Source organism: Ambystoma mexicanum, chromosome 10, assembly GCF_040938575.1.
Source record: "Ambystoma mexicanum isolate Mex_15411 chromosome 10, UKY_AmexF1_1, whole genome shotgun sequence".
In the NCBI taxonomy this organism is placed as follows: Eukaryota; Metazoa; Chordata; class Amphibia; order Caudata; family Ambystomatidae; genus Ambystoma; species Ambystoma mexicanum.
Genome location: NC_090932.1, coordinates 820401963 through 820427389, shown reverse-complemented (window position 1 = coordinate 820427389; position 25427 = coordinate 820401963).

The following is a 25427-nucleotide window of genomic DNA, read 5'->3' as shown; positions in this document are numbered from 1 at the left end:
CCCCCATTGCCTATAATGGGCAACCTGGAAAGGGAGAAGGGACTAAGTGTAGTCCCTTCTCCCGTTCCATGGTGGCTATTTTCTTTATTTAATATGGCCATCACAGAAAGAGAAAGCGGACTACATTTTCCTGTCTGCAGGATCTATTTTTGTAGTTTTTTTGGGCATGCGAAATGCATCCTGTCTCGCATGCTGAAACCCCCCCACCATTAGTACCCCAGTCTTCACTGACATGCGTGATGTCATCTTTCATGTCCTGGGTGTTAGTCTTAGCAGTGCGCAGTGTAGTGGTGCGAGTTATGGTTGCTTAGCATACCATAACTGGCAAATTTCTAGGTTTTTTTTTGTTTTAATTGTAATCATAATGTCCCTTTAACAAAGATTTTTCATTTAATTTGATTGTTTTTTATTAGTGCAACTTAACCATAACGTCCCTTTAACAAAGATTTTTCAGTGAATATATTACAGGGCCTGCGGTAGTGGGCCTGTAGTTAAGGTTAAGTTATGGTTAAGTTGCTCAACCCATAGGAAGACTACTTGTTGGTTGGTTTATAACTTCACCCCCCCTTAACCAATCCTCACAAAACATTGCAAAAGAAGTATATGCCCCCGTCAGATCGATCTTGCAAAGTTTGGTGAGGTTTCATGAAGGGGGGCGAAATTATAGGGGGGTCCCACAATTTGTGGATTTTCCCATAAACACAATGAAAAAAACTGTGCTCACACCTACAGCTCAAACTGTTGTGACATGAGTGACAGCTTCTTCCAAAAAGTTTTCTTTTGTAAATTTGGAGTACATCCGTGCTGTATTTTATTTTTAAAAGACCAGAAAAGTAGGTAAAACAATTGTGATATCTGGGTTCGTTTTGCAAACTCACTTCCCTGTTCAGTGCACAGACAGGCCCCCGATTAGCACAGGGGACAACGTGAGGTCTGTGTACATCGGACGTGCCCACTGATTAGATGGTGAAAAGCGTAAAGTGTGTCAGATGTCTGGAAATGCTTGGCATGTTGGATGTGTGGACATACACTGCTGTCTGCAAAGAGCATCTTGGGGAAAACGTCTGGAAAACACATTGTGGGTCACTTGGTGGTGGAAAGAGGGCCTGGGAAAGGTGGGGGAGTGGAAAACTTATGATTTGGGGCTATTTATGTAGGTTGAAAATGGCTTGGCTGGTTTCTTAGTTGTCCCTTGACACCCTGGTAGTTTGCGGACAGCGCTGTGAATGGATGGCTTGGAAAAGAACTTTGGGGTTATTTGATGGCTGGAAGAGAGCATATAAATGGCAGGGAAGTGAAACTAAAGTAATGTGTAGCTGTTTTTATGGATAAAAAAGGGTTTGGAAATGCTGCTCCGTCCATGATCCATTTCGGTGTCTGCAGACATGATTTCAATTGCAGGGGGCTCAGGGTGAGTTTTATTACTTGATGGTGTATGGTACGTTCTTCTTATATAGTTCATTGTACAGTGGTGTTTGAGGCCAGTGGCCATATGAATATGTGCACTGAGCACAACCACCACCGCAGTATTTTGTGCATAGTAATTATACGTAATGTAGTCGGAGTATGGCCAGAATTACATTAGTATCAATATGTTCATAGTAATTGTAGGTAATGTAGTGGGAGTACAAAGTGTGTGTAATATGGAGCAATGATGTAATTGAACTGTATATGGTACTTAAGATTGTAGTACAATTGAGGATAGTGCTTATAGAATATGTATTTGATTATAATTACTATGGTTATTCAGTGGTGGTGTGTTATGAGTCTGCAATCTTTGGTTTATTTTCTGTGGAAAAAAACAGTACAATTGGATAAGGAGGATGCACAAAAGCTGTAGTTGTATGCACATTTTCTTTTTTAGACCCTCATAAACAGTACAAGGTAAATACTGTGTTTGGTACAACAGTAGTGCATGACACACTGCTGTTGTATTGACATTACATAATTATTAGGTCATTGGGAAAAAAATCCATGCATGATTAAAAAAAACATTTATAGTTACGGCTGATAGTATGTTTTTTTGAAGCATGTTGTGCTTAAGGGAATGCTTGAAGTAGTTGGATACCTGTTGGCGTATTATAACTACATTAGAGGTTAGAATATGTTTTGTTGTATAAGAATTGAGATGGCGTATTTCAAGTGATTACAATGATGGGTATTTTTTAAGTAGTTAGTAGAGTGACTTTCAAAAGTGCTATTGTAGTATTATGGATGTAGTTAGATACCTGCTGGCATAGTCTAACTATTAATTGTGCTACAGTTTAGTGACAAAATTTGGGTTGCAGGAATATTAAGTAGACTTTTGTTAAAGTTGATGGTAACCTATGTTTTGGAGTAACAGAGGTATTGTTACATTCAAACCAACCACTTCTTTGTTGACATATGCAGTGTAGTGGACTGAAGAGGTTGTGGCAACAGTGTGGTATACTTTACCTACCATTGTAAAGGTATTCTTTCCAAGAGATACTTGGCCATGTGTGAAGCCTGTAAGCTTACCATTATTTTTGGTACCTTCTATATTATACCTTAGAAGCATTAGTATGACATATTGGCAATGTGAATTTATTTGTATGGTGGAACAATTGTCTGAAATGAAAAAAGGGCATAATATGGCATGATTTGTATTCTGCAGAAGCTGGTGAAATGGAATGGATTCAGAATTTGGTATTGCTACATATACAAATCGCTCATTAGGGATGTCGTCTTGTGAAACATGGTTGCAGAGAGCTTGTACTTGCAGTAAGTACATTAGGAATGTGTATGGATTTTCCTGCGTGTTGATGGTAAATGTTACAATTCCTGCTCAGTAGCCAAATTCTTGCCTTATACCTGAGACACTGTAAGTGCTGTCAGGATTATTTGTAGCATTTCTGTGAAGAACAAGCATTTTCAAATGCAACCATTCCGAGCCGTTTAAGTACATGTTGTGAACAATTGGTGGAAATTAAAAGAGAAGATTCATTCTTACATTAGCATAACAATTTACTCCAGTTGTGTTGTTGAATTTAAATGGACCAGGGAGTTCTGTTTGTGGATCAATTGATGGGTCTGCAGATGTTTCTGGGGAATAGAAATGTGTGTGTTTCTTTTGTAATGGATGTGCAGTTGATTTTGTACTAGACAGTTTTGTAGTTATATTTTTTGATGAAGTAGTTGGTTGCTGCTTCTTAGTGGTATTGTTGGGAAATCTGCTATTGCTTCAGTTTCTATTATGTGTCTTTTAAAGGGTTTCTTATTTGAGGTACAGGGTACATATCTAGATGGTGGTATATAGTGCCCATAGCCTGTTATCTTCCAGGATGCAAGGAATGTCAGCATTGACTTTGTTTGCATTAAAATTAACTAGGAATACACCATTGAATGGATGCAGGTGTTAAAGTACTACTTAACACATACCTTTTTTAAAGACTGTGCTTCCAATGTCAATCAATGCTTGATCTAGGGTTAGACCTTGTATTTGTGAATAGTGACAGTTTATTCAAGAGACAGGTACAATTGCTCTCTGCGTACGTCCATGTCTTTGAAAAGAAGGAAATGTCCTATTGTCTGGCGAATTATTTTAACTTCCGTAGGACAACTTGGGCTGTGAAAGCCAAGTTGGAGGCAAGGTACAGGGAATTCTTTACTTGCTGAGACTACTTTGGCAGGTTTTTCCATACATTCCAAAGGAAGATCATGCAACAGTAGTGGGTGTGTTGAACAATAAACACAAATGAAGAGGTTGGGTGGGCACCACAATGGTCAAAGATATTCAAATAATATTAGATCAATAAATAATATGCATTGAGGTTATACTGGGAGCACACCCTGTAGCCTTGGCACCAGGTTGTGAACACAACTAGAAAGAAATTAGGAGTGTAGGACCTCCCGTTCCTTATATACACTCCTAAGGCTAGGCTAATGTTTCATGCTAATTGCTCAATAGGCATGTCAGAGACACTGATCTCAGATGGTACAGACTAGTCAATGTGTGCACTAATGAATACTACAGTGTACCTATACTAATATTTGTGCAGCAGATGCACATGACCTGGCAGCGGGTGCACTGCCTTACTTGTGCAACAATGTATACACTAATGTTAATGCATGTGTAAATACTACAGTGTGCCTAATACTAATACTTGTGCAACAGGTGTACATGACCAGGCAATGGGTGCACTGCCTTACTTGTGCAGCGGGTGAACATGACAGACAGTGGGTGCACTGCCTTACGTCCCACAGTGAACGCTTTCCGAGGAAAAGTTACACATCTGGGACATATTAATGTTGCCCTAAAGTTTATATTATGTTTCTGGGTCTGTTTAGAGGGATCCATATATTAGATCAAACAAACAAATGTAATCATAATGAAAATTAACATTAACATGAGGCATTACTACATGTCCATGGCTCTGTCCTTCACAAAAAACACAAAGGTTGATCTCTTCATTTATCCCCCCTAGTCTGAGGCAGCTAGATGATCTATCCAGTAAAATGCTTGTTGGTTCAGTCTTTTCCTAAGATCTTCACGAGCATTCTGTGGTCTGACCACTTCCAGTACTTGTACCCTTATCTGACTAATATTATGTTTCATCTGAATCCAGTGTCTGGCCACTGCTGAATTCACATTATTAATTTGTATGCAAGATCTGTGTTCATTCCAGCGAACCATCCTTGGTCTTTTGGATTGTCCCACATAATAAATACTGCCAGGGCATTTGAACCCATACATGATATTTGGTGTGTCACACGTAGCATAATTCTTGAGGTTGATATTTTCTCCCATTCGGGGATGGTTAACAATTTCTCCTTTTGTTATGAAGTTACAATTACTGCAGTGGAGGCATGGGTATGTCCCTTTCCTTGTGGTGACAATTTTTTCATTCCTGTTCGGGTCTTCACTAGCTTATCTTATCTCTCAAGTTGGAGCTCCTTTTATAAGCAAATATCAGGATATCTTGAAAAAGATGTTCCACTCTCGCATCATTTGTCAAAGTACACCAGTTCTTCTTGATTACAGACTTGATTTTGTTGCTTTGTAATGAGTAACAGGAAACATAAGCTATGGTGTAGTTTTTTGTGGTGTTGTTGTTCTGTTCTGTACAGTATTTAATCGTTCTTTTGCTTCACTGATCTGTCTTGGCTTGTATCCTTTCGCTTCAAATTTCTGACCCATTTTTGCTATTTCTCTCACATGTGGTAGGATCATTTACTATCTGCTTCACTCTCATCATTTGACTGTAAGGAATATTCTTTATCAGACTTGGCTGGTGGAAGCTAAGGCGGTGCAATAAGTTATTGTGGTCTGTTGCTTTTCTATAAAGGTTAGTCAGATACTTGTCTTCATGAACCGCATTGAACAATACCCATCTTGAGTACTGTAACAGTCTGCTGATGGGTATTCCAGTAAAAGAACTGAGGCTTCAAAAGGTCCAGACTGTGGCAGCTAGAGTGATCTGTACACTGAGTAAAACAGCCATTGTATCTACCTCCAACCAAGCTCTGCACTGGCTAGCAGTGGAAGAAAGTATTCATTTTAAAGTGGCATGCCTTATATTTATATTTAAATGCCTAAATGGATTAGCACTGGACTAGTTGAGCAACAAGATTAGCCGCGAGGTGCCTACGATCACAGGATCAACTACTTTTTAACAGCCCCTCATCTGTCTACATATGAAGTGGGGACAGAAGATTTGCCGTCTTCGGTCCAAGTCTCTGGAACAGTATTCCCAGAGAGATCATGGCCTCGGACACTCTTTACCAATTTCACATGTCACTAAAAACATATCTGTTTAGATAATTGTTTATCAGCATGCCATGACAAGAACTCTGTTTCAAATCAGATTGTGGCTATAATCTGTTGCTCTACGTTTCTTGTAATTCCAGCTGTGCTACTACACAGTTCAGTCCTTCATGAGCACGATATAAATACTCAAAAATCAAAAAATCTAAATCAAAATTGACTAAACCTTGTGCTACGTCAAGGTTACATTGCAGTTTGGACACAAAGTCAATATTTTCTCCAATCCAGCTGTGTTGGAGGTACATTTTTATGAGGTATTTAGTTGTGCTGATGCTTGTTGACACATAGGAAGTGTCATGTCGTGCACTTCTAGTCTGTCTGTGGAGCTGATAAGCAGTATGGGTTGTATTTATTGACTACAGCTTGCAAGGGTTGGCATTAAGGACATACATTTTAATTTTGTTGAGTTCATTGTTCCATGACATGAGGAGCAGATGTGCTTCCTCCACATAGATCACGGATTAGTATACTATTCAAGATGGAATTTGCATCTTTAGTAAGCAGACTAGTTCTAGTGCTTTTTAAAATGTTAGGATATGTGAGGTCTGCAGACTGGCGCATGTTAGAGTTAGTTCTCTCTAGTGAAAAGGGTGCCAGAGATTTACATTTCCAGTGCTGCAAAGGGTATTGCGGGATTGTTGTGTCCTAATGTTTTGAAAATAGGTTGCCCTTTTACCGGTGTTAACTGTAGGAACTCTCTGAAAACAATAACATGTTTTTCTCCTAGCAGTCCCTCATAGTTGGTTTTTAGGACTTCTCGCAATTTGAGATGAATTAAAGCCAACATGAGGTAGGAAACCGTGCTTAGTTCATCTATCAGGGGCACTTTCATTTGTTTTAGAAATCTGCGTACATCAGTGGCAGCTTCTGCTGATAATTTGTTGTATTCAAATTTGTTTTGGTGTTCTACGGGGAGGAGTAGTAGTTAGAGTAAAATTACACCTACTATGCTGCACACAGCTAAACCTGTGGGGCCATTACTACAACCGAAAGGTTGTTGTTGGTTATGTTTTGTAGAGATTTGCTGAAAATTTTAATTAAGAATGTTTTACCAGAACCAGCTTCACCACTTACATACAGGCAAACGAGGTTTATAATTTTTGAAGCTACATGTTTTAGTTCCATGTTTAAAACCATGTTCAATTTCATGAGTGACTTGCAGATAAATGGTGAATTGCTCATCATTTAGCTGTGATTCCAGAACTGTCAAGTCTTCCTCAGATTGTTTATATCAATACATGGTATTTTCTATCTCATTCATGGCTATTTATTATTCATTTAGAGTGAGTGGTTATCCAAGTGGATCTTAGCTTCCTGTAAGGGAATGGTGAATCTTTGTCTACTTGAGCTTCAATTTCTTCCTCTTGTTGGCGTTCATTGTCCAACATTTATTTGATATGTTTGAAATTGCCATTTGCTATACTGCTTTCATTTGCTTTGAATGCAGCTTCAAATGAGTCATAGTCACCTATTGCTTTTTCTTGTATCCAAGGTTTAAAATGTTGGAGTAGGGCCATGAAATACAGTTCTCTATGTTGTGGAGATTGAAATGATAACTCTATATGATTAATTAGACTGGATTTGGTGAGTTTCACGTGGCTTCCTTCACAATTTGAGACTGGATGTTTACCAGTTGGCTCATTTGGTGTGACATTGTTTTTGTAGGTGTGGTTTCGGGCAATGTTGTACAGATACATGTTTTCCAAAGCAGTACTCCTGTTTGGGCATTATGTGTCAATTAAATTGATTTTTAAAATGTCCTGGCTGTTGGGATCATTTGTGGCTATGTTTTCTATCTCTTGGTAGGATTGTAGTATTCTTTTTCAGGATAAATCTGGTCAATATTCAGCCAGACAATGTGCTCAGATTTGCATTATAAGGCTGTACCTGTTAAAAGGTTTGCAGGTTTGTAGCACCTGCATTCTCTATGGGAGAGTGTTTTTATACCAAAGCTGTACAATTTCTGTGATAGTGTTTTGGCAGATGATATGTCATCCCAGAGGTCTATTAGCTCTGTTTTCTCAGCTTTGGTGAGATAGGTTGTGACATATCTTGCACCTGAAGTGGAATTGTCTGCAAAATATTGTATGTCTATGTTTCCATTCCACAAGAGGGCAATGATTGCATTGTAATTATTTATGTACTTGGATGCTTCGTCCCTTCTGTTGTAGTTATGTTCACCATTGCTTCATAGACATGCTGCATTTTAACTGCAATAAAACTACCCCTCCGCTCGTTGAAATGCAATACTTCTTTTGCAGAAAAGAATGTTAATCCAGAGGAGCACCACACATCCACATGCTTTTGTGGATAAACGATACTCCACAATTTTGCAATGATTCTGATTCCACTGTTTTACAATTTATTGAAAAATACATTACCTGCCACATCCCTTCAGAAACCACACAAAGTGCCCTACATTCACAAGTGTTATGCTTACAAAAACATAAATGTGGGAAACTAAGGGAAATACTATGCCAAATGTCGCTTTGGCTTCCCTAGACCAGTGTGCAAAAAAAGACAAGTAAATAGCTTAATGTCTTCTCTTAGATGCATCGTAAAAAGCGAATCCCCTATAAACACATACAAAATTAAAAGGGACAAAGCTTCCAAGTATATCAATGATTACAATGCTATCATTGCTCTCTTGTGGAATGCAAATATAGACATACAATACATTGCAGACAATCCCACTACTGTTGCATGATACGTCATCAAAGCTGAGAAAACAGAACTAAAAGACTTCTGGGATGACATATCATCTGATAAAACACTGTCACAAAGATTGTACAGCTGCGGTATAAAAATGCTCTCTCGTGGAGAAAGCGGGTGCTACAAGGCAGCAGACCGTTTAACAGGTACAGCCTTATATGGAAAATCTGAAAACATTGGGCCACATTACGAGGCTTGCGCTCCCGTAATGAAGGGTGCCGGTACGGGACCGGCACCGTTCATTATGGGATATGCAATTACAAGGTTCCCTCGCGGGACCAGGAACAGATGCCTGGTAAAACCAGATGTCCTTTCCGGGTCCCGCAAGGGGGCCAAGGAGCTAATGATGGGTCTGTTATAAATGGGGCTGTTATTAGCTCCATCCCCATTTCCATTAAGCCCTATGGGGGCTCAAATGGGAATGGGGATCGGTTCCTTCAAGGAGGAATTACTGGGTCCTCCAATGTTGGAATGACCCGGTTATTCCTCATTGAAAGAACCCGGTATTGGAGCCCAGTATGGAGGCAGCCATGCCCTTATTTATGGAATGGCTACCTCCATACTCGTAATGAGGCACATTGTCGGGCTAAACCTTGTTACAGCTTCATCCAGAAAAAGAATACTCAAATCCTACCAAGAGATAGAAACAATAGCCACACATGATCCCAAAAGCCAGGACATTTTTTTAAAAAATGTACTCGAAACATCCTATCCATACAGAAGTACTGTGCCTATACCACTTAGCCTAAAACTTCTCCTGAAAAAATAATGTCAAACCAGATGAGACAACTGGCAACGTGTAGTCTCAACTTGTGAAGGAAGCCTAGTCAAACTTATCAAACACAGCCTAATTAATCACATGAAAGTATAATTTAAAACTCCACAACATAGGGAACTTGTTTACTTCGCCCTACTACAGTTTCTTAAACCATGGAGAAACAAAGAAGAATTATTAGGTAACCATGACTCATTTGAAACTGCATTCAGTGCAAATGAAAGCAGTATAACAAATGTTAATTCCAAACAATACAAAGAAATGTTGGACAATGGATGCCAACAAGAGGAAGACATAAAGACACTCCAGAAGGCAGTCAACCGTCACTTACAGGAAGCCAAGAACCACTTGGAGAACCACGTATTCTAAATGAAGCAGAAATAGCCATGATTGAATTAGAAAATACCATGTACCAATATAAACAATCAGAAGAAGAAGTGTCAGTGCTGAAATCACAGCTAAATGATGAGCAATTCACCATTTATCTGCAAGTCACTGATGAAATTGAACATGGTTTTAAACATGACATTAAAACTTATTGCTGTAAACATTATTAACCTCTGCTCTTCCATGTAAGTGGGGAAGCTGGTTCTGGAAAAAAAACATTCATAATTACAATGATCAGCACATGTCTACAAAACTTAACCAACAACAACCTTTTGGCTGTTGTGACAGGCCCCACAGGTTTAGCTGCCTACAACATAAGAGGTCTAACTTTACACTGACTACTGCTACTTCCAGTAGAACACCAACACAAATTAGAATACTACAAATTATCAGCAGAAGCTGCTACTGAAGTATGCAGCATTCTGAAACAAATGAAAGTGCTCCTAATAGATGAGGTAAGCATGGTTTCCTACCTCATGTTGACTTTAATTCACCTCACAATGCAAGAAGTCCTAAAAACAGATTACAAAGAACTTTTTGGAGGAAAACTTGTTCTTGAGGCCTCCTGCACTTAACGCCAGTAAAAGGTGAACCTATTTTCAAAATATTAGGACACAAACAATGCCCTAACACACTCGGCAGCATAGGAGATGTAAATCTCCAGAAATATTTTTCAGTACAGAGAACTAACTCAAAACATGCATCAGTCTGTAGACCTCACCTATGCTAATATTTTAAAAGCATTAGAACTGGTCTGCTTACTAAGGATGGAAAATAAAATATATCCTAAATAGTAAACTGATCCATGAGCTATATGGGCATAACACATCTGCTCATGATGTCATGGAACAATTAACTCAACAAAATATAAAACGCATGTCTTTAATGTCAACCCTGGCAAGCTGTAGTCAATTCAATGAGACAATGTTACAAAAATAAATGTACCCATACTGCATATTAAGACCACAGACAAACTGGAAGTGCACGGTATGACACTCCCTATGTGTCAACAAGCAATAGTACAACTAAATAGCTTATAAAAATCTATCCCCAACACAGATGGATTTGAGAAAACTTTAATGTAGTGTCTAAAATGCACAGTAATTCTTAAACGTAATGTTGACATAGATCAAGGTTTAGTCAATGGAGAAATTGGTACAGTTGTTGGCTTTCAGAAATATCCACATGACAACAACATTCAGTTTGTCAACATCCACTTTGACAAACCTGCAGAAATTAAAAGAAAAGGGCTCCTAACAGCACAATTCCTTCTCTTCAAAGACTTGTATGTACGCAGAGACCAATTCTCTCTGTCTCTTGTATTCCTCAGGAAGGACTGTGTGAAGCAGCCTCTTGCTTCACCTACTGGTGCTGCTGCAGAACAAGATAACTCCAGAACTGCATGTTTCCACGTGCCCCCTTCACACAAGGAAAGGTTGACAATGAACATGAGGCTCGTCCTGCTCGGCCTTTGTCTCGTCTGCATGGCTTGTGCTCTGCCAGTCTACCGAACCAAACGTTCTGCCAGCTCCGAAGACGCCAGTCACCAGGTCACAGGATACCTTGATTTCTCCTTTTTGGGTGAATTTATATTTGCTGTTGGTCCATTGACAATGATGGGTAGGCCCCCTTTCACGGTTCTTTAATTTGACATGAACACAAAGAAAAAGCCAAGCGTTTTTTTTTTGTTTGCAGTGTTTAAAGGGCTGATGTTCATCTGCAAGGGATAGCAAAAGCCGTTTTTCGTTGTAGTGTTGAAATTCTTGCCCCTCATGTGACATAAAAGTAAGGCAAGGCCATTTTTCTTTGCAGTCTATAACTTCTTGTCATTCAGGTGAAATGAAAGTAAAACAAGGCAGTTTTTGTTTGAAGTGTAGAACTCCTTACCACTCATGTGAAATAAGTGCAAAACAAAGCCGTTTTTGGTGGCAGTGTTTATTTGCTGCAGTTCAGGTGAGAGGGGCTTCTGTCTAGGGCCTTTAAATGCACCCCACATATCCCCCCTGCTATTCCATGACTTTTTGTTGGGGAAGAGTAGGGCAGAGTGGGATTTCCTCCACTCTAGGATCCCCTCCCATCCCATCTCTGGGTTGAGGGATATGGCATGGCACCCTCTTTTCTTCCTTCTTTTGGGATTGGGAAATCCAGTCTCCCCTTCCATCTTTGGGTTGGAGGGTGTGGCACAGCACCTCCTTTCTTCCTTCCCTTCCATGTCCCCGGGGTTCATCTCTACAGGCTGGAATTTAAGGATTATAGCTCTCTATTAGAAGATTTATAAAAAACAAGTTTCAGTACTTTTTCCAAACATTTTTTCTGGAAGATTTACAAAGAATTCACACAACAATTACCTACAGCTACAATACCATCCAGATTCATACTCAATTTTTACATTATTTTTATTTTTATTCATTGTTCAAGCAAATTACTCCCTGTTATATTTACATGTTATGTTATGTTATTAAACTTATACCGTGCCAAAGCCTGTGGGCATCCAGGCACCGAGAGACAGATAAATAGATGAGTAGGTTGCTCAGAGAATGATACATTCTAATTAAAAGGATCGTTTTCACCTGCTTCCGGAAGGCAAGATGGCTCTCTGTTTTCGTAACTGTGATGGTAAGGCGTTCCTTGCCCTGGCGCCCTGAACATGGAAGGCCCGGCCAAGACCACAGGCTCATTTTACCTAGGGTAGTTCCAATAAAAAGCCCTCAGCTGATCTTAGGTTTTTCTTAGGAAGATAAATGTTAACCTTATCCTTCAAATATGCTGGAGCATTACCAAAAATGCACTTATGGCATGTGGTTATGTGGTTTACAGTTTGAACTGGATACATACACATGTATCTAAATGCACATGTATCTGATATCTGATTTCTCCTTTTTCCTTTTCATTCATCCTGGCTTGTAACAAATGTGTTACTACTGACTTCTGCAATTGTATTTGCTCTCCCCTCTTGCTTATCCACTCTCTTTGACTACTTACTCTCTGTTCTCTCTTCTCCCTTTCTCCCTATTCCCATTTCCTCCCCTCCTCCCCTTACTTTCTTCTATGCACTTACACTATCAGAATTGTCCATGGACTTAGTATGATAGAAACCGTGTCTGCCGACACTCTCCTCCCCTTACTTGTCCCCCTTCCAGCACTATCTGAAATGTCATCAGACCTAATACAATAGTTGTTTGTTTTGTTCATCCCCTCCCTTTCTGCACTCCTCTCCCTCACCCTTTGTTTTTCTCTGACTCTAATGTCGTCAGGGCTAGTACGGTAGTCGCCTGTCTGTTTCCATTTCCTCCCCACTCTCCCCCTCCCTTCCTTATCTATGTCTTAGCTCTTGCACTCTCTGAAATGTCGTCAGGCTGAGTATGATAGTTAATTTCACATCCTTAGTGTTCATGGCCTGTAAGAATGTTATTGTATTTTCCCTTGTTCCCTCCCTTGCCTTTATGCGCTTTGAAACACATTGTGTACAGGCGCTATATAAATAAACTAACATATCATATACTGTAACTATTCACAAATTGCAAGGTCTAACACTAGATAAGCCATTGATTGACATTTGCCACACAGTCTTTAAATAAGGTATGAGTTATGTAGCACTTTCACGTCTGCGTACACTCGAAGGACTATTTCTAGTCATATTTGATACAACCAAAGTAAAGGCTGATCTTCCTAGCATCCTAGAGTACAACAAACTACGTACACTATACACAGCCCATCTAGATATGTACCCTGTTCCTCCAAAAGCTAAAGTTTTAAAAACAAAATTATGCAAACAGAACTTATAAAGGATCTCCCAACAATACCACCAAAGAAACAAAAAAAACTGCTACTCCATCAAGCACTTCAACCACAAAACTGTCTAGTGCAAACAGAAATGCACATCAATCAGGAGATAACAAGAAAATATTTCTTTTAAAAAAACAAGTGGAGGTCTAGCAAATGACACAGAGACAGAACTCTCTGGTCCATTTAAATTTTCCAACACAACTGGTGTGAATTGCTATGCAAATGTAACAATCAATCATCTCTTCCAATTGCCAACAATTGTTCAAAACATTTACTTAAACAGCTCAGATCAGTTGTGTTTGCAAATGCTCGTCCTTCATAGGAATGGCACAAATAATCCTGACAACACTTACAGTGTCTCAGGAATAAGGCAAGAATTGGCCTAGTGTACAGAAAGAGTAAAATTCACCATAAACACACGGGAAGATCCACAAGAATTTCTAATTTACTTACTGCAAGTACTGGAAACCAAAAACATACCTATAAATGACATCTTCCAGATTTTATACAGGTGGAACGATACATGCACTCTCTGCAACCATGTTTCACAAGAGCACATCCCTAATGAACGATTTGTGTGTGTATCTATACCCAATTGTTAATCCATTCCATTTCATCAGCAGTTGCAAAATGCAAATCATGCCATATTATGCACTTTTGGCTATTCAGGCAGCGTTCCACCATGCACATAAACTTGCATAGCCAATATCTGATACTAATGCTTTTAAGGTACAACGCAGATGGTTCCAACAACAAATGCAAGCTTACTAGCTTCACACACGGGCAAGTATCTCTTGGCAAGAAAACCTTCACAACAGTAGGAATAATCTACCACACTGGTGCCACAACTACTGAAGGTCACTATACTCCATACATTACAAAAGTAAGTGGTTGGTTTGAATGCAACAACACTTCAGATTACCAGCAAATCTAACAAATGCCTACTTAATATTCCTTAAACCTAAATTAGTCACTGACCTGTGACACTATCAACAGTTAGAATATGCCAACTGGCATCTAACTTCATCGATAATACTACAATGCCACTTTTGAAAAGCTAACTATTTACAATACGGCAACAGGTATCTAACTACTTCAAAAATACCCTTCAGTACTATAAAAGTACCAACAGTTAGAATACGCCAACTGGTATCTAACTACATCTACAGTACTGCAATGCTGCTTTTAAAATGCAAAACATTTCCAATACGCCAAAAGGTATCTAAGTACTTCAAACATACCTTTTAAAAAAATCGTACAATGGTACTTTTGAAAAGCAAAATAGTTAGAATACATCAACAGGTATCTAACTACTTCAAAGATACTCTTCATTACACTTCAATTCAAATACACCATCATTATTCTTCTTACTCCGACACTGCTTGTAACAATAAATATACTTCTATGTGCACTTTAAACATCCCCTTAAGTACAGCACACGTCAAACAAACATACTGTCAAACAAAAACTCACATAAATATAGTAGTTTTGTGTAATCTGGTATGGATTTCTTTTCCCAATGACCGAATGATTATGCAAACAGAAACAGCAACTGTGCAAAACACACACTAATGTTGTTCCAAACATACTACCTAGAATGTACTGATTATGAGGGTCTAAAAAGTACATGGTGAATATGTGAGATTGAATGCAATGAAACATTTAAACTATACTGCCTAACATATTATACTGTGTTTTCTTCACAGAGAAAGAAGGAAATATTTATCCTTCATTATAATGTACAACAAACTCGACCTATACCCTCAATTGTACAGAAATCAGCACTTCAATTGTATTATGTCACCATGTTACAAATAGTGTATACTGCCAATTCACTACCTAGCATTACTATACACATATTATTATAACGGTTGTAGCCAGTGTCTAGATTTAATTACTATACACACATTAGTAAAAGTGTTGTGGCCAGTGACCAGATTCTTGGGTGCATGGCCTATTGCCAAGAACCCAAGAATCTGGCCACTGGCCACAACCACCACAGCATAATTAAACCATACAGAAGGAACATAGAATACATATCGGAATAACACAACTCGCCCTGAAATCCCCCAAAAGCCAACCCTATTATTCACCTACGAAAACATCCCCATATCATCTATATTCCACTCCCCTACCCTGACCAACCATCTTTGAGTCATCAAATAACACCAAATGATTTTCTCAAGCTGTCCATCCTGGACACTGTCCCCGGACTACCGCACCATCTGTATGCTCTTTTACCACCTACACAAAGAGCCCCATATCATCTTTTTTCCAGACCTCTTTCCACCACCAAATAACCTTAAATGGGTTGCCTAGGCCTTTTCCATTGCTGCGCTGTCCGCGGACAGAGAGCTGTCCGCGGATCCAAAATTGCCGGCATTTCGTAAAATATGACACTCCTCATGCTCTTCACCATCCAATCGCCATGCACCTCTGGTGTCCGCAGACAGCAACTGACATCCTGGACCAATCGGAACTCAGTCTGTGGAGCAAACAGGGAACTAGGTTGGCGGACCGGACCCAGATATCACACATTATTTTAACCTACTTTTCGGCCATTTTATAAAAAAATAGTGGATGGATTTATGCCAAATTTACGCCCCTATAACTTTGCATCCCCTGCACGAAAACCCACCAAACTTGGCAATCTGACAGGGTTATGTACTTTGTTTGCAGAGTTTTGTGCAGATTTGTCCAGGGGGATGAAGTTATAAGCCACCCAAAAAGTGCTCTTCCTATGAGTAGAGCAATTTAACAATAACTACAGGCCCTGTAGTCCTTACCAAACTTTGCAAAAAAGTATATGGCCTTGTCTGTACTTTTCTGGCAAGTTTGGAGATGTTGCATCAAAGGGGGGAAAAGTTGTAGGGGGTCCCAAAATGTTCACCAAATTTACAACAGGAGCAGCAGCTTGGTTCCAAAAGTGTCCTTTTGTAAATTTGGTGTAAATCCATCCAGTAGTTTTGTTTAAAATGGGCCGAAAGTAGGTACAAAATATTAATGATATCTGGGCTCAGTCACTCTGCGGACAGGCTTCCAATTGGCCCAGGGGCGTGCCCAGTGATTGAATGGTGAAAAGCAGGAGGTGCATCATATTTTTTCTGAAATGCCTGCCACGTTCTATCCACGGACAGACGCAACAGACGTAACAGACCGCGGACAGCGCGGTAGGGAAAACGTCTGGAAAACACAATTTGGGTCATTTGGTGTTGGAAAGGGGGATGGGAAGGGTGGGGGGAGTGAAAAAAGATGATATGGGGCTGTTTGTTTATATGGAAGAAGAGTGTACTGCTGGCATGGCTGTCCACGGACACCACGGTAGTCCACGGACAGAGTCTTGGGGTTATTTGGTGACTGAAAAGAGGGTTTGGGCGGACAGCTTGGGTTATTTGTGTTGCTGTAACCTCTGTTGCTCTGTGTTGTCTTGCTACCAAGGCAAGCACTTTGCCCCTGAGCTATCCTCCCGGGACAGTTGCTGTACTGTATGTGTCCTAAGTTTTTAAAAATAGGTTCACCTTTTGCTGGTGTTAATTGTAGGAAATAACCAAAAACAATAATGTGTTTGCCTCCAAAGAGTTCTTCATAGTCTGCTTTAAGGACCTCTTGCAGTCTGAGGTGAATTAAAGTCAACATTAGGTTGGAAACCATGCTTGCCTCATCTATTAGGAGCATTTTCATTTGTTTCAGAATTCTGCATACTTCGGTAGCAGCTTCTGCTGATAGTTTGTAATACTCTAATTTGTTTTGGTGTTCTACTGGAAGGAGGACTGGACAGCTAAACCCGTGGGGGCTGTTGCAACAGCTGAAAGGTTGTTTGTGAACTTTACTAGGAATTTGCTGATCATTTTAATTAAGAAGGGTTTTTTTCCAGAACCAGCTTCACCACTTACATAGAGGAGAAGGTGTTTATAATTTTGACAGCTACAAGTTTTACTTTCATGCTTCAAGCCATGTTCAATTTCTTTAGTCACTTCTTAGAAAATGCTAAGTTGCTGATCATTTAGCTGCGATTTCAGCACTGACACGTTTTCTTCTGACTGCTCATATTGATACATGGTGTTCTCGACTTCAGCCATGACTAATTCTGCTTCATTTACAATGAGTGGCTCTCCAGGTGGTTCTTGGACTCCTGTAACAGAAGGTTCACTGCCCTCAGGAGTGTCTTAATTTAGTTGTGCTTGAACCTCTTCTTCTTGTTGGCATTCATTGTCCAACATGTTTTTTGTATTGCTTGAAATTGACAGTTGTTATACTTCTTTCATATGCATTGAATGCAGCTTCAAATGAGTCATGGTTACCTAATACATCCTCTTCTTTTCTCCATGGTTTAAAAAGTTGCACCGGGCCATATAGTACAGTTCTCAATGTTGAGAAGTTTTACATGATGATTTCTTATGATTAATTAGGCAGGGTTTGGTAAGTTTGACAAGGCTTCCTTCCCAAGTTGAGACCACGTATTTTCCACATTTTTCATCTGGTCTAACATTATTTTTGTTGGAGAAATGTTGGACTATGTGGTACAGGCACATGTTTTCCAAAGCAAAACTTCTGTTTGGGTAGTATGTGTTTAATGCATTGTTTTTTAATAGGTTCTGCTGTTGTGATCATTTTTAGCTATTGTTTCTAAGTCTTGGTAGGATTTCAGAACTCTTTTTTCAGGATGCAGCTGGACCAAGGCTTAGCCAGACTATGGGCCTCATTACGAGTATGGAGGTAGCCATGCCGCTTTTAGTGGCATGGCTACCCCCATACTAGGTACCGGGTCCATGTTCCAGGAATAGGGAACTACCAGGCCATTCCAACTTTGGCGGGCCCAGTAATTCCCATTCTCGGGACCCGGACCCGGTACATCCCCATTCCCATTTGAGCCCCCATAGGGCTCGATGGGAATGGGGAGGATGTTAAAACGGGCCTGTTGTTAGCATCCTGGTCTGCTAGCAGGTCCCGCTAAGAACGCCTGGTCTGGCCAGGCGTCCTTATCGGCACCCACTGCAGACCTCGTAATGAGGTGGCCCGGAATGAATGGTGCCGGTGCCTTACCGGCACCATTCATTCCGTGGCCGCCTAACATCTAATGAGGCCCTATGTGATCACATTTGCCATACAAGGCTGTGCCTGTTGAACAGTCTGCAGCGTCGTAGCATCTACATGCTCTATGGGACAACATTTGTATGCCAAAGTTGTACCATTTTTGTGACAGTGTTCTCTCAGATGAAATGTCATCCCAGAGGTATTTTAGCTCTGTTTTCTCAGCTTTGGTTAGGTAGGCTGTGACATATCTTAAAACAGCAGTGGAATTATCTCCAATATATTGTATATCTATGTTTGCATCCCACAAGAGGGCAATGATTGCATTGTAATCATTGATGTACTTTGAAGCTTTGTTTCATTTAATGCTGTATGAGTTTTTAGGCAATTTGCCTTTCACACTGTGTCTAACAGAAGACATGAAGCTGTTTACTTGTCCTTTTGCTGAAACTGGTCTAGGGAAACAAAGCGGCATTTGGTGCAGTATTTACCATTGTTTTTTATGTCTGCATCCGCAGTCTTTGCCACAATTGCTTTTGGAAGTGTAACATTTGTGAACATATGTGTGGTTTCTGAAGTGATGTTGCAGGATATGTATTTCTGAATAAAATGCAAAACACTGGCATTACTGTTATGACCAAATTTAGGAGCATCTTTTATCCACAAAAGCATGTGGAGGTCTGGAGCTCCTGTGGATTGATATTCTTTTCTCCAAAAGAAGTGTTCTACTTCTCCTAGGGGAGGGATATTTTTATTACAGATGAAGTGCAGCATGGCACTAAAGCAGTGGTCAAATTATCTTGATACATTTACTGGGTCAAGAGAGCACAGTTCTCCTGGTATTTCTATGTCTATTCCTTCTTTGTTTTGGTTTGCTATGCGTAGGAAGTCGTGCATGTCCTCCCATGCATATTCTGCCCAACTCAAAGTAGCAATCCATGATGGTGGGCCGAGATTCCTTAGCACACACTGTACATCAGCGTGATGTTGGAACCAGCATTCTTTTGTATCATGCATGTTCGCCAAGAGATTTGTGATACTTGACTGCAAAACATCATCTTTGTCTTTCATCTTTTGAAGTAGCTGACATGTTTAAACATTTGGAGCCTGTTTTCAATGTGTGTGCAACTCCGTGACATAGAGTTGCTAGTTCATTTTCAAACAGGAGGTGGGATATGTATTCAACATTTTGTCTGAATCAGGGGTCTTCAGAATACATTCGTAAAGAGTGATATTCTGATGCTGTTATTTGTGTGGATCTTTAATCATATCTTTCCCCTTTTCCTGTAGGAAAGAGTAGAGGAAAGGCATCTGCTTCTACACTTTTCTCCCATATGCTGATCGGAGATCTTTTGGCTTGACACATTTGATATGTTTCTAATGCATCGTCTATGGAATCTTTGGAGTGTAGTGGGTGAATTGTATACTGGTCTAAAATATTGGATACACTAATAGGATCTACAAGTTCAAATTGACCAGTTCAATGTTTATATCTTTGTAGTACTCATTGTTTTCTTTTAGATATTGTAGGGCTTTTCTAAATTTGTTTAAGTCTACTAATTGTTGCCACATTTTTTTGTCTCTCATTGGTACACCATTAACTAGGATAATCAAAGATGTATCTATTGGCCATTGCACTCCTAGAGTTTCTACATTTTCATTAAGATCTAATTGCAAATATACTACTTTGCCAAGGATGACTTTTAGTAATCCAGAAGGAGACAATTTGGCAGATTGTTTGGATTATAATGTAATAATATAATTGTAAGTCATAACTACAATGTGTGTGCTCTTTTTATGAAAAGGTCTGTGACGACACACACATACTTGGTTTGGTACCTCAGCAGATGTGTTTTAAACTTTGCTATTTCTTTTTCTTTTTTGTATGTGTTTATTAGAAGATTGGTGTTTGTAAGGATCACATTAATGTTCTCTAAAGTTACTGAATTTTCTAAGTCATCTTCACTTCCAAAATATTTACTTTGGATGTGTTCTATTTGTTGACGGAGTTCTTTGGCTGTCCCATGTAGGAGAATGTTATTAAAATATTGCAGTTGTAAAGCAGGACATTTTTCATAGTACAGTCTCTGCAGACGATTCCTAATAGTGGAATGGTGTGTTGCTAACATTTTGATGTAATGGAAGGTGCTTTTGCAATCAGGTCACTAAATGCAGGTTAATGAATGTCCTCACAGTACAATGTAGTTGCACACTGGACAGGAGTCCATGGTTTGTAAAGTTTATATCCTAATTGTGTCTTTTACTATCACACAGTGATTGAGGAATTGTAAAGATTTGAAGGATTGTTGCTGTATGTTACACATTGAGCTGCATGACCATTTGTAGACTGGACGGATTGGTTGGGTGGAAGGAACAGTTGATTGCAAGTTTGTTGGGGACGTTATTTCAATAAGGGTTTCTTGTGCCATAATGGTGCTTTCTAGCATTTCATACCCTCGGCCATTACCATGCATTGCAGTTTGGTTTTTCTGTTCTTGTTTGTAAGCCTCTTCATTAAAACACGTTTCTGTACTGCTTGTGTGAATCCATTCACCATCACAGAAGTTTGCAAAGTTATCTATGTTGACATTGCGCATGTTTAGAAGTACTTTTTGTAATTTACTGATTAATTTTGTTAGTGTTATCATTCTGGTAAAAAATGTCCAGGATTAGTCTTCTGCAGCAATTTTTAACAGTCGAGCGTGACTTTTCCGCTGATTTCATACGATTGTGAAGTACTCTAAGATGGAAATTTGTTTGTAAAATTCATTTTTTGGAATGCTTAGGTATGGCTATGTTAACTTTGGTAGATGTAGTGGTACGGTCATTAGCAGTTTTATTCTTCTTTATACATTTTATTTTTTATTTTTCGTTTTTGGAAGAGGGGCCATAGTTTTTTAATGTTAGCTGGTTCAGCTTTATAGAGTGACTGTATTAGCAGTTTTGTTTAAATATTTGCTATAAATTCAGCTAGAGGTGGATGAGAATTTGGCATGTTTTTATTTGTATCTGCTCTATTTTTCTTTGTTTTCTACAGAGTTGCATATTAGTAGGCATTCTGTTCTGTCTGTTGCAGAAAACGGGAAATTGCGGGTTTGAAAGTTGTGGAAGATATGTGTGTGTATTGTGAATGAGTGTGTGCATATGAGGGCAGATATAGAGGGCTGTGTGATTGTGCAATGGGCTGTTAGTTGTGTATGGGAAGGTTGTAAGAGTAGATGTGTGTGTAGAGGTGTGAAGGGCTTGGGTTAGTGAATAAGAGAGTGGCAGTGTGGATGAATGAGTAAGGACATTACAATGTTGTCAGGATAATAGTGGGTGGTATGATAATGGTGTTCAGATGAGAATACAAAGAGTGTACATGTTGAGGTTTAATGAAAAAGAGTGACATACATGTTGTTGGTTTGAAAGGAATTTTGCTAGCTCTTATGTGGCTACACTGTACTGTATGAGTAACAGAAAGAATACTACTACTCTAGTACACTTACTTTGTAGAATGTGAAGAGTAGTTTTCTTCAGGTTGTGGTCTTCCAGGAGGTTGTTCTTCACTGCAATTGTGAAAGAAGAAAATGTGTGGGTATGTAAGATAATGGTGTATTAATTTTAGTACCAGAAGACATTATTTGTGAATGTAGGAGGAGTTTTTGGGAAAAAGAGTAAATATCATTGGGCCTCATTATGAGAATGGTGGTAACCATGCCGTTCCTGCAGATGGGTTGCCACCAGATTCTTATAATTTTTCATCATCTAGCTTCCCGGTACCACCAGGACATTACAGGTCCTGCTGACCTGGAAAGTCAGGTGCCTCTAAATGTTAGTCACTATTTCTGTGGAGTCGGATAGGACTCTACGGGAATGGGGACACAGGAGCATTGGCAGTGCCATAGCAAGAAAGTGTGAAATGTTTATACCATTCAAAATGGAAAATGTAGAGCGTTTAAAAAGCTGTCCTTTTTGGGAGGCTGTACATGAAAGTAAAAAACATGTTTTGTGGATTAATAGCAGCACTGTGCGTAACTTGTTTCTAAAAAAAGAAAAGGAGATGTAAAATATGTTTATAACAAATATAAGTGGCACTTGTGTGAAGGTATGTTATGTTGTCAGTACATGCATACTTGGAAATGGGATGCATTGTAATGTGTAGATGCTTATTAAATGATGGTTCTTTTACTTGTATTGTGGTAGTTGTGGTTGCACTTTTTGCATTAGAAAAGGTGCACTGCAAGTCCCATAATGCAGAGAAAAATTGAAGAGCCAATAAGCATGTTCAGGTTTAAAAGGGGAATGTTAGCAAGTATGCATGTGTGGGAAAGTTAATTAAATTGCGCACACTGCATGTTATTGCAAAATGTTGGAGACATCGTTTCCATTTTCTTTCATTTATTTATTAAAAATTACACACAGCACTGTTGTACATCTATACAAGCATTTATTTGTTTTACTTGAAATGGTGCTGAAAGAAATATTTGTAAACACATTGCATTTTGCCATTTTTCATTCCATGTACATGCCATGATTTGGTAGCATACATGCAGTTTTTGTTTTGAGTTGGCAGTGTGGGAGTTTTTGTGTGACTTTGTTAGTGGGAGAAGTGGTGTTAAAAGTGACAGAATGAATAAACAATATAACACTTGGTAGATTATAATGGGTTATATTGGCAAATATGCACATACTGGTAATATATTGAACTTTGACACAGGATCTGGCACTTAAACATGCTGTGGAAATGTTTTAAATGTGGTTTTCTTTTCTTTAACAAACAAGACACAGAGAGTGCTGCTGAAATTGCAAATATGTGTTTTAAATCTGTTAATAAGAAAACTGTGAAACCACACAGCATTGTAAGTAACTGCCACTTGATGTCAGGAGGTGGGACAAACTAGTGTATGATTATTGAGTAGGTTAATGCAGGTAAATTGGTAGGAACCCTGTTTATATGCATTTGTAAAAGAGTTGAACATCTAATTTTAAAAAATATATGCACACTTGTACTATGCGTTGATAGATGGAGATGTAGTTGAATCTGCAAATAGAACTCTTGGAGATTTTTAGTGTAGTTTTTGATGCAGGTACTTGGGAGTAACAGGAGACGTGTACTCTGAGCGTTCAACAGTACATCTGAAGTGTTGAACTGAGATGACAGAGTTAGATGTAGAGTTTTTGGTTGTGATTGGTGGATGGTTCTGTGACAGCTTAAAAGTTACCAATGAGGTAGTGCTACAACGATTAAAGTGGAAAGGGAAGAAGGGGTGTCCTTTGTTACGGTGTGCCACATCCTTGTCTTTTAAGGATGCCTGGCAATGAAAGGGGACTGTGGGAATTAGCAAATGAGGTCTTCTGCTTGTGCCTTTTTAGAGAGGGTAACAGTTCTTTTCATTGCTGTGTGTAGGGAAGATGGTTGTGGTTGTTCAGATGAGAAAGCTTACTGCGTGGATGGTGGGAGATTATTGGATCTGAATCTGAAAAGGTACACAGAAATCTGTTGCATTTCTGCTAACCATGGATTGGAGGGAGAGGAGGCTTTTTGATATGGGATGGCTCAGGCAAAACTGGGAGATTTTATTTGCCCATTGCAAAAGTATGTCTCATTTCCAATGTCCAGATATCATTGTTGTGCGTGGAGGACATAGTTTGGGGTACATCAGTGCAATAACTTTACAGATTGCATTGAAAGATATGCTGAAGGCCCTAAAGGAAATGTTTCCATGCGTAAAGGTAATCTTTTCAAACATACCTCCTAGGGAACTGTGGAGATGCGCCTATGTCTTCTGTCCTCAACAAGACGTAGGCAGGCGCCTTGTGAACAAAGGGTTATGTTCATTTTTGCCAAGTGTTGTGATGACATTCTTCCCAAATGACAACATTCTGCTGGATGGTGGAAATAGTTTGTTCAGTGATGGCATCACTTTTACTAATTGTGGCAATGCAATCTTTCTTGACAATATTCAAAATGCACTCAGATAGTTCTTATGAAAATGATGTCGAGTGCATGTGAGTAGTTGTACGAAACACAATCTGAAAAGCCCCACAAAGAAAATCGAAATGCAAGAAAAACATTATTTTCACAGCCGCCACTAAAGAGTAAATAACTTGCATTGTGTTTAATTTCTCTCCTCACCCCATTCAATTGGACAATCTGTCTGCAGACACCATGGTGGTCCACGGACAGCACGTGCCACATGCAGGTCTTTTGAGAATGTCAGGCATGGAAATGGGAATTTGCAGCCCTGGGGATTAGCAAATAAGGTTTCCTGGGTGTGGTATGCCAGAAGAGAGTGTGACAGAAGGTGTGCTTGCTGAGAGGGGTGGAGACAGCTATGGCTATGGCTTTCAGGAGGCAGAGTGTGTGTATTGTGGGGGACTAGTGGATCCATTGGTTGGAGGTGTATGCAGAGCAGTGTGGAGTGGCTGAAAATCTTGGATTTCATGATGTTCATGTGCAATGGGTTGGAGTGCGTGACATGAAGTAGGTGGACTTGCTCCCATTTTGTGTCAATTTGGTCAAACTGCAACATCAGGGGATTATCATTGTTCATTGTAAAGGGAACAGTTTAGGAAATGTCACTGGAATGTCACTGCAGTTTGCATTGAAGGAGACATTTGGCAAATTTAAGAAAATGTTCCCGAATTCTAGAGTGATTTTTTTCTTGCATTGCCCAGAGACAGATGTGGATGCGCTCAAGTTCATTTGGTCCGCAAATGGAGAAAGCAAGGCGCAGTGTTGACAAGGCTGTGTGGGCATTCTTGGGAGATAATGGAATGACGTCTTTCCATAATGAAAATATTAAATTTGACGCTGCCAATATTTTCCGCAGAGATGGAATACATCTTACCGATGCCAGTAATCAGGGTTTTCTGCAAAACATTCAAAATGCTTGGAAGTACTTTTTGTAAATATAGAAAGCTTTTTCTAGTAGGTGAATTATAATGCATGGAAGCAGGGCAAAAACA